The 7,278-nt window shown below is 43.4% G+C and overlaps 1 non-coding gene across 1 annotated transcript; it reads left to right on the top strand.

Annotated features, from left to right (window-relative positions):
- The first annotated feature begins 1,879 nt into the window (after positions 1 to 1,879).
- Trnaa-agc lies at positions 1,880 to 1,952 on the top strand. The gene has a single exon. It is a non-coding gene; the product is annotated as a tRNA-Ala (tRNA).
- Positions 1,953 to 7,278: the final 5,326 nt, after the last annotated feature.

Genomic DNA, 7,278 nt, shown 5'->3' with positions numbered 1-7,278 from the left:
AGATATAAAATGCGAGCAAAATGTGCTACCTGCGAGGTACTATATGCAAATTCCGCCCCACGCACACCAAGGGAAACCTCGTCCTGTTGCTTTGGTTCCGCTCTGTCGTCTGAAATTCATTCATCAAGCTGTTTTCGATTTTATTGATAAAGCTTCACCAGTAGTTATATTGAAGACGTTACGAGTAGACGATTCTTTTTGTCCCTTTGGTGTTTATGGGATGAATGATAGCTTTGTTTAAGAATGACACGGTCGAAACATTACTGTCGGCACTTTATGTTCCTTGCTTCATATTCTCATCACAACTGCCTCCCCTTTCATATTATCAGAAGCTGCAGTCATTCACTTGTTTAATTTTATGATAGCTAGAGGCATCGTTAGTGTGAAGCAACCAAGATATAAAATGCGAGCAAAATGTGCTACCTGCGAGGTACTATATGCAAATTCCGCCCCACGCACACCAAGGGAAACCTCGTCCTGTTGCTTTGGTTCCGCTCTGTCGTCTGAAATTCATTCATCAAGCTGTTTTCGATTTTATTGATAAAGCTTCACCAGTAGTTATATTGAAGACGTTACGAGTAGACGATTCTTTTTGTCCCTTTGGTGTTTATGGGATGAATGATAGCTTTGTTTAAGAATGACACGGTCGAAACATTACTGTCGGCACTTTATGTTCCTTGCTTCATATTCTCATCACAACTGCCTCCCCTTTCATATTATCAGAAGCTGCAGTCATTCACTTGTTTAATTTTCTTCGCGGCTTTTGGGGCCTATTTTTCGGCCATTGGGAAAGATTTTCCTGCGCAGTTTGCTTTTCTGATTCGAAGCTGCATACACTGACGGAAAAAGTTGCAACACCAAGATGAAGTTGGGAGGCGTGTCTCTACATCTGAAAGATGGTGTCTATTCAAATTTCCCCCCAGTGCATTAGCGCCACTATGAGGATGCGAATCAGGTTTGCCTTAAATACACACTGTAACGGTCGTGAGCTTTAGTTGCCTTTGAGATTGGACGTGGCGAGTTCATGTTAGTGAAGCATGCCTTTAATGAGACAAAGACGCATTTATCGACACCTCACTGAATTTGAACGAGGTCGCGTAACAGGGCTAAGAGAAGTTGAAGTTGCATGTTCTTTCCGCTGTATTGCAGAAAGATTTCGCAGAAATGTGGCTGGTAGTGGCGGTCATGAGAATATACGATAACAGGAAAACTGGACTCCGGATGGCCACGTGGCGCTACCGAGAACGAGGTCGTGTAACAGGGCAAAGAGAAGTTGAAGTTGCGTGTTCTTTCCGCTGTATTGCAGAAAGATTTCGCAGAAATGTAGCTGGTAGTGGCGGTCATGAGAATATACAATAACAAGAAGACTGGACTCCGGATGGCCACGTGGCACTACCGAGAACGAGGTGTAACAGGGCAAAGAGAAGTTGAAGTTGCATGTTCTTTCCGCTGTATTGCAGAAAGATTTCGCAGAAATGTGGCTGGTAGTGGCGGTCATGAGAATATGCGATAGCAGGTAGGCTGGACTCCGGATGGCCACGTGGCACTACCGGGAGGAACAACCACCCGCTGAACACAGGCTCCTTGCCGCTAACGAAGTGATTGTTTTAGGTGACATCATTTGCAATAGCGACTGCGCGAATTGACGGTACCTCGTACGGAAAGAAAGAGTAGCTGATGCTACTGAGGATTCGGCCGCGAGCATTTCTGACGACTTCTTGGGGTCTTATTCGTGATGGCATTCAGACAGGCAAAGGTGCTGTCTATTGTTGCATTCGAATGCGAAATACCTGCATTGTGCGTTTCCACGAAGTGATTTTTACCCCAAAGTTGCGATCGTCCTACAAGCTGGGTCAGATGTGGAGCGCAGAGCGTAGCAGTTTCCGTGGTGTAGCGGTTATCACGTCTGCCTAGCACGCAGAAGGTCCCCGGTTCGATTGCGGGCGGAAACATTTTTTCGTCGCACTCAACAAGACACTTGCTACAATCTCTACTGTGATTATTTAAATCAATTTCAAACGTCCCACCACCAGGGTGCAGATGGCTCAAATGATACATGAAACTCTTTCAGGACCGGCTACTTGGTTTTTGTGCTTACCTGGAGGGCTGGAAATGCGCGTAACAGCCGCCGGTGTGCCGGTAGTCGCCACACGTTTGCACAAAACGCAAGGGCTCGTCCGGGATTTGAACGCGGGGACCTCCTGCACCCGAAGCAGGAATCATACCCCTAGACCAACGAGCCTGTTCGTAGCGGCTAAGCGCTGCACATGACGGACGCCTCCGTTCTTGGTATCACCATGTAGAGCTGCTGCTCACCCAGCATTCTCCCTGGCTGTTGCGGTTTGATTGTTTTCATCGATGTCTTTTACTATAGCAACTTCTAGAATCGGAGGGAGCACGTAACCGATGCCCTTGCTTACGCAGGAAAAATCTGTTGCCACTACGGGTTTCCAGGTAGTACAGGAGCAGAGCCGTCGTTTCCGTGGTGTAGCGGTTATCACGTCTGCTTTACACGCAGACTGGCGTATCCTAGTATATCTGCAGCAACAATTTGAGCAGCAGTTGGCATCACAGTGACACAACGAACTGTTACGAATCGTTAACTTCAAGGACAGCTCTGAGCGAGACGCCCGATAGCATGCTGTCCACTGACCTCAAACCACCGCCATTTGGGACTTCAGTGGTATCAAGCGAGAGCTCACTGGAGGGCAGCGTAAAGGTCTGCTGTGTTTTCTGATGAAAACTGGGTCTGCCTCGGTGCCAGTTCCGAAGGTTTGTTGGTCAGAAGGAGGCCAGTCGAGGTCCTGCAACCAACCTGTCTGCGTGCTAGACACACTGGACCTACACCTCGAGTTATGGTCTGGATTGTGGTTTCATACAATCCCATAACACTCTCGTGGCTATCCCACGCACCCTAACTTCAAATCTGTACGTCAGTCTGGTGATTCGACCTGTTGGGCTGCCATTCATGAACAGCATTCCAGAACGTGTTTCGGAACAGGTTAACACTCGCACACGTACCGTTTTTGTAACCCAGCATGTTCTACAGAGTATCGAAATGTCGCGTTGGCCTTCTCCATCGCCAGATCTGTCTTCAGTCGAGAATATGTGGGACATCACGTGCGACAGCTCCAGCGTCACCCACAAACAGCATTAACGGACCGTGTATTGACCGACCAAGTGCAACAGGCACGGAACTGCACCCCACAAACTGACATCCGGCGCCTGAACAACAGAATGTATGCACGTTTACATGCATACATTCAAAATTCTGGCGGTTACACAGGTTAATAATGTACCAGCAGTTCACAGTCGCAATGACTTACCTCGCACTTGCGTTAACATGTTCTCTTGCAGTCTTAATCCCTTAAAGGCGTTACCTAGAAAAATATATTCTCGAAATTGCATTACTCCACATTACTTATTTTTTGGTGTTACAATTTTTTTCCCATCAATGTGCATGTTAGACACAGTAGCGAAATTTCCTTGAGAGTGTTATGATGTCTTTTAATTTGTGATATTATGTGTTAGAATTACGACAGCTACTGAAGAGGAGAGCGGCCCAAATAATTTCCGCTGCTCTTTATTTATGGTATTCGAGGTGCAGCTGGTGCGTCTGTATATTATTTATAATACCCAAATCACAGTTACAGAAATGCCAACAAAACTCATTGGTCTATGCTAGATAATTCTGTTCTCAGCCAACGTGATGACGATTAGCAGCACCAAGTTTCTGAAGTGCGAGCTTCCAAAGTGCTAGCCAGGAATGCATCGACTGAGCAAAAATAGTCTGCCTGTCAGTAGTCTAATGGAGAATGAACAACATTGTAGAATATTTTTTGAACGATATAACCGCCGTTTGACTGTCTGTGCAGCAGGTTTTATTTCACAATCTACATTTCAGCATTGGGCAATTTACGAGGCCGAAATCTAGATTTTGGAATAAAACCTGCTATGTAGTCAAATGACAGTTATATCTTCCAAAAAGCCTTACATGACTGTGACTCCTCACCAAAATAAAATCATTAATTGTAGAATATGTTTGATAACTGATGACCTTCGATTTACTTCTGGAGTGGTTCAGAATTAACCTGATAAATTCATTCGGTATTTTCTAGTCATCTAGATTAATTATTATGAATGATTCTCAGTTAAGGGATGACATAGAGGTAATAAATTTATGTTTTTGAATCCAAGGAACTTGTTCCAACAGAAACTGCAGCTTACTTTACATATACATTACGACATTACGAATTATTCGTCATAGCTATAACAGGAACAACTAGGGAGTGATGTGTCCTACACATGTATGCTAGCTTGGCAGTAAAGTGTTTGCCCTTCAAGCCGAGGATACTTCCACATTCTGCCCCATCCCGTTCCAACCCAAGAACACATTTCAGGTTAACAACACACTCGGAGGAGCGTAATAACTGATGGATTTAAACGTGTTATATAACTAATGCAAAACGAATGGCATGCGCTTTAAGAGTACATACCACTTAGGGACGTACAATTAAAAATTAACAACTTATCTTACGTTTAGATTTACCGAAAGTTACAAAAACACAACTGGAAACGTGAAGGAGGACCGTTTGCCTACAAGTTGCACTCCACACCAAGACAAAATGACTGTCGCACCTTCCACTCCATTCAGAAACACACGCAAAAAACATACGTTTTTCATATTAGGTACATTGTGCTGCCACCTACTGCCAGGTACTCCAATCAGCGACCTCAGTAGTCATCAGATATCGTGAGAGAGCAGAATGGGGCACACAGTGGAACTCACAGACTTCGAACGTGGTCAGGTGATTGGGTGTCACTTATGTCATACGTCTGTACGCGAGATTTCCACACTTCTAAACATCCGTAGGTCCACTGTTTCCGATGTGACAGTGAAGTGGAAACGTGAAGGGACACGTACAGCACAAAAGCGTACAGGCCGACCTCTTCTACTGACTGACAGAGACCGCCGACATTTGAAGAGGGTCTTAATGTGTAATAGGCATACATCGATCCAGACCATCACCCAAGAATTCCAAACTGTATCAGCATCCACTGAAAGACGACAGACGAGATGTGAGAAAACTTGGATTTCATGCTCGAGCGGCTGCCATCACGACGATAAATCAGAAAATGTCAGATCAAATAAAATAAAAAAAACTACAGATCTTAAAAATTGTAATAAGAGATTGGAGAATGGAGGATATGAAAAGCGATAACTCTTTTCTTCGCGAGAGTGGTCATAGTAGAAACAGAATCTTGTCTCCGGCTCAGTGCCTTAAACTGGTTTAGAAAGATGAAATAATTAAATTTTTCATCACTGAATCAACATACCTTTTGTTCAAGAACTGCCCAAATCCCCAAGAGCACATGTAGCCAAAAGATTTTCCTACCTAGCAGAAGATGTTACTAGAATTCTTGACTGGGAATGAGAAATCAAGTGGTGAACGACATGATGAGCCGGCCGCGGTGGTCTCGCGGTTCTAGGCGCGCAGTCCGGAACCGTGCGACTGCTACGGTCGCAGGTTCGAATCCTGCCTCGGGCAGGGATGTGTGTGATGTCCTTAGGTTAGTTAGGTTTAAGTAGTTCTAAGTTCTAGGGGACTTATGACCACAGCAGTTGAGTCCCATAGTGCTCAGAGCCATTTGAACGACATGATGAGAAGAGATAGATTTGAAACAATTATGAGGTTCGTCGACTCACAAACCAATGTAAATGATAAAACGTGGAAAGTTCGTCCATTAATAGATATGCTAAGAAAAGTATTGTGTCTCAACTTTCAGCCTAAGCACGGTATTATGTTGAGAGCATGGTAAAGTATTTCGGCGGGCATGGAGACAATCAATTTCTGAAAAGAGAATCCATTATGCTAGGGTACAAAGTATGGTGCCTAAACACAAACATGGGTTATCTAGTGGATTTTAAAATATACCAAGGATCTGATACACAAAATAACGAGGTTTGTGTGAAAGCTTTTGGAAAACGTGCTGCACCTCTGGTTCAAATGATCAAATTACTTCTTGAAAAAAGCAAAAATCAGCCCCACAGGTTTCATTTTGGCAACCTTTTACATCACCAGCATTGTTGATTCACCTAAAATAACGAGGTTATGGCACTATTCGTAAGAACTGTCTGTCTTAAAAGTGTCAACTTACACTCTCTAAGACAATGTCCGAAAGAAATGAGATTTCAACAACGAAAGCAGCAAGGGAAGTGGGACGATTATTACCACATGGATAGATAATTCTGCAGTAACAACTGCTTCGACCAGTGAACTCTGTGGTCCGATATTCCAGACAAGAGAACAAAAGAATCCTTGTATCCCAATCACAAGTCATTGGAGAGTACAACAACAGCATTGGGGTAATAGCCAAATGGACGAAAATATGACGCTATATAGGGTGAGTATCAGAGGAAAGAAATGGTGGTAGCCAATTTCACTTGGCTACTAGCCGTGTCTGCACATGAACTATGGCTTCTCTACAGAATGACAGGTAACGAACACACCATAACTGCAACTTCAAAGCTACAGTGTGGATCGTTACCTGACTTCCAATGAAAAAATCGAGGGGTTTTGGTCAACATGCAGATAATTCATATCAAGACAGCGCGCTGCATGACATCAGACACGATTAAAAAAATAGTCCGGTAGTTACGGAACTACAGAAAAAGACAAGACGGTGCGCTGCAGAAAACTGCAAAGGAACTCCAAGAACAATGAGCTGCAAACTTGATGTTGGTTTGTGTTTTGTACCGTACAACAGAGAATAAATGCTGTTGTCTAAACATAATGTAAATGACACAAACTGCTTTATTTTATTTACTGTCACATAATTGACTTAAAATGTATGTTATGCCTAGCGTGACATGTATTTTCCCACTCTTGTGCTTAAATTATTAATTACTTTTTAGTTTAGCTTGCTGTAGTATGTTTTTTTGATGATGATAAAAAAATAAATATCTATTTGTAAATTTCAGAAGTGAAATTTCAGTCAGGAAAAAATGGGTTAATCCACCACTATGTTTCCAGGAGAACGTAGTCTTTCCCACACTTCTTTTTTTCTCTGTCACATATTAGAATGGAGTACGCCAACCTATACGATCCTAACAGCATCCACTTCTTGCTTTTACTTTGTAGATGAGTCAGTTAACATGAACTGGTTTGGGCGTACAGGATTCGTAGACAGCAACTATGTAGTGTCGAGCTGTCGAATCGATGTTACTGTTCACAGTACTAATCATTTAACCACAACGGGTCTATGTGCGAAAGCAGT

This window comes from Schistocerca americana, chromosome 8 (assembly GCF_021461395.2).
Source record: "Schistocerca americana isolate TAMUIC-IGC-003095 chromosome 8, iqSchAmer2.1, whole genome shotgun sequence".
Taxonomy (NCBI): domain Eukaryota; kingdom Metazoa; phylum Arthropoda; class Insecta; order Orthoptera; family Acrididae; genus Schistocerca; species Schistocerca americana.
The sequence above is the reverse complement of the archived record's forward strand: the minus strand, read 5'-3'. Positions and strand labels throughout refer to the sequence as shown.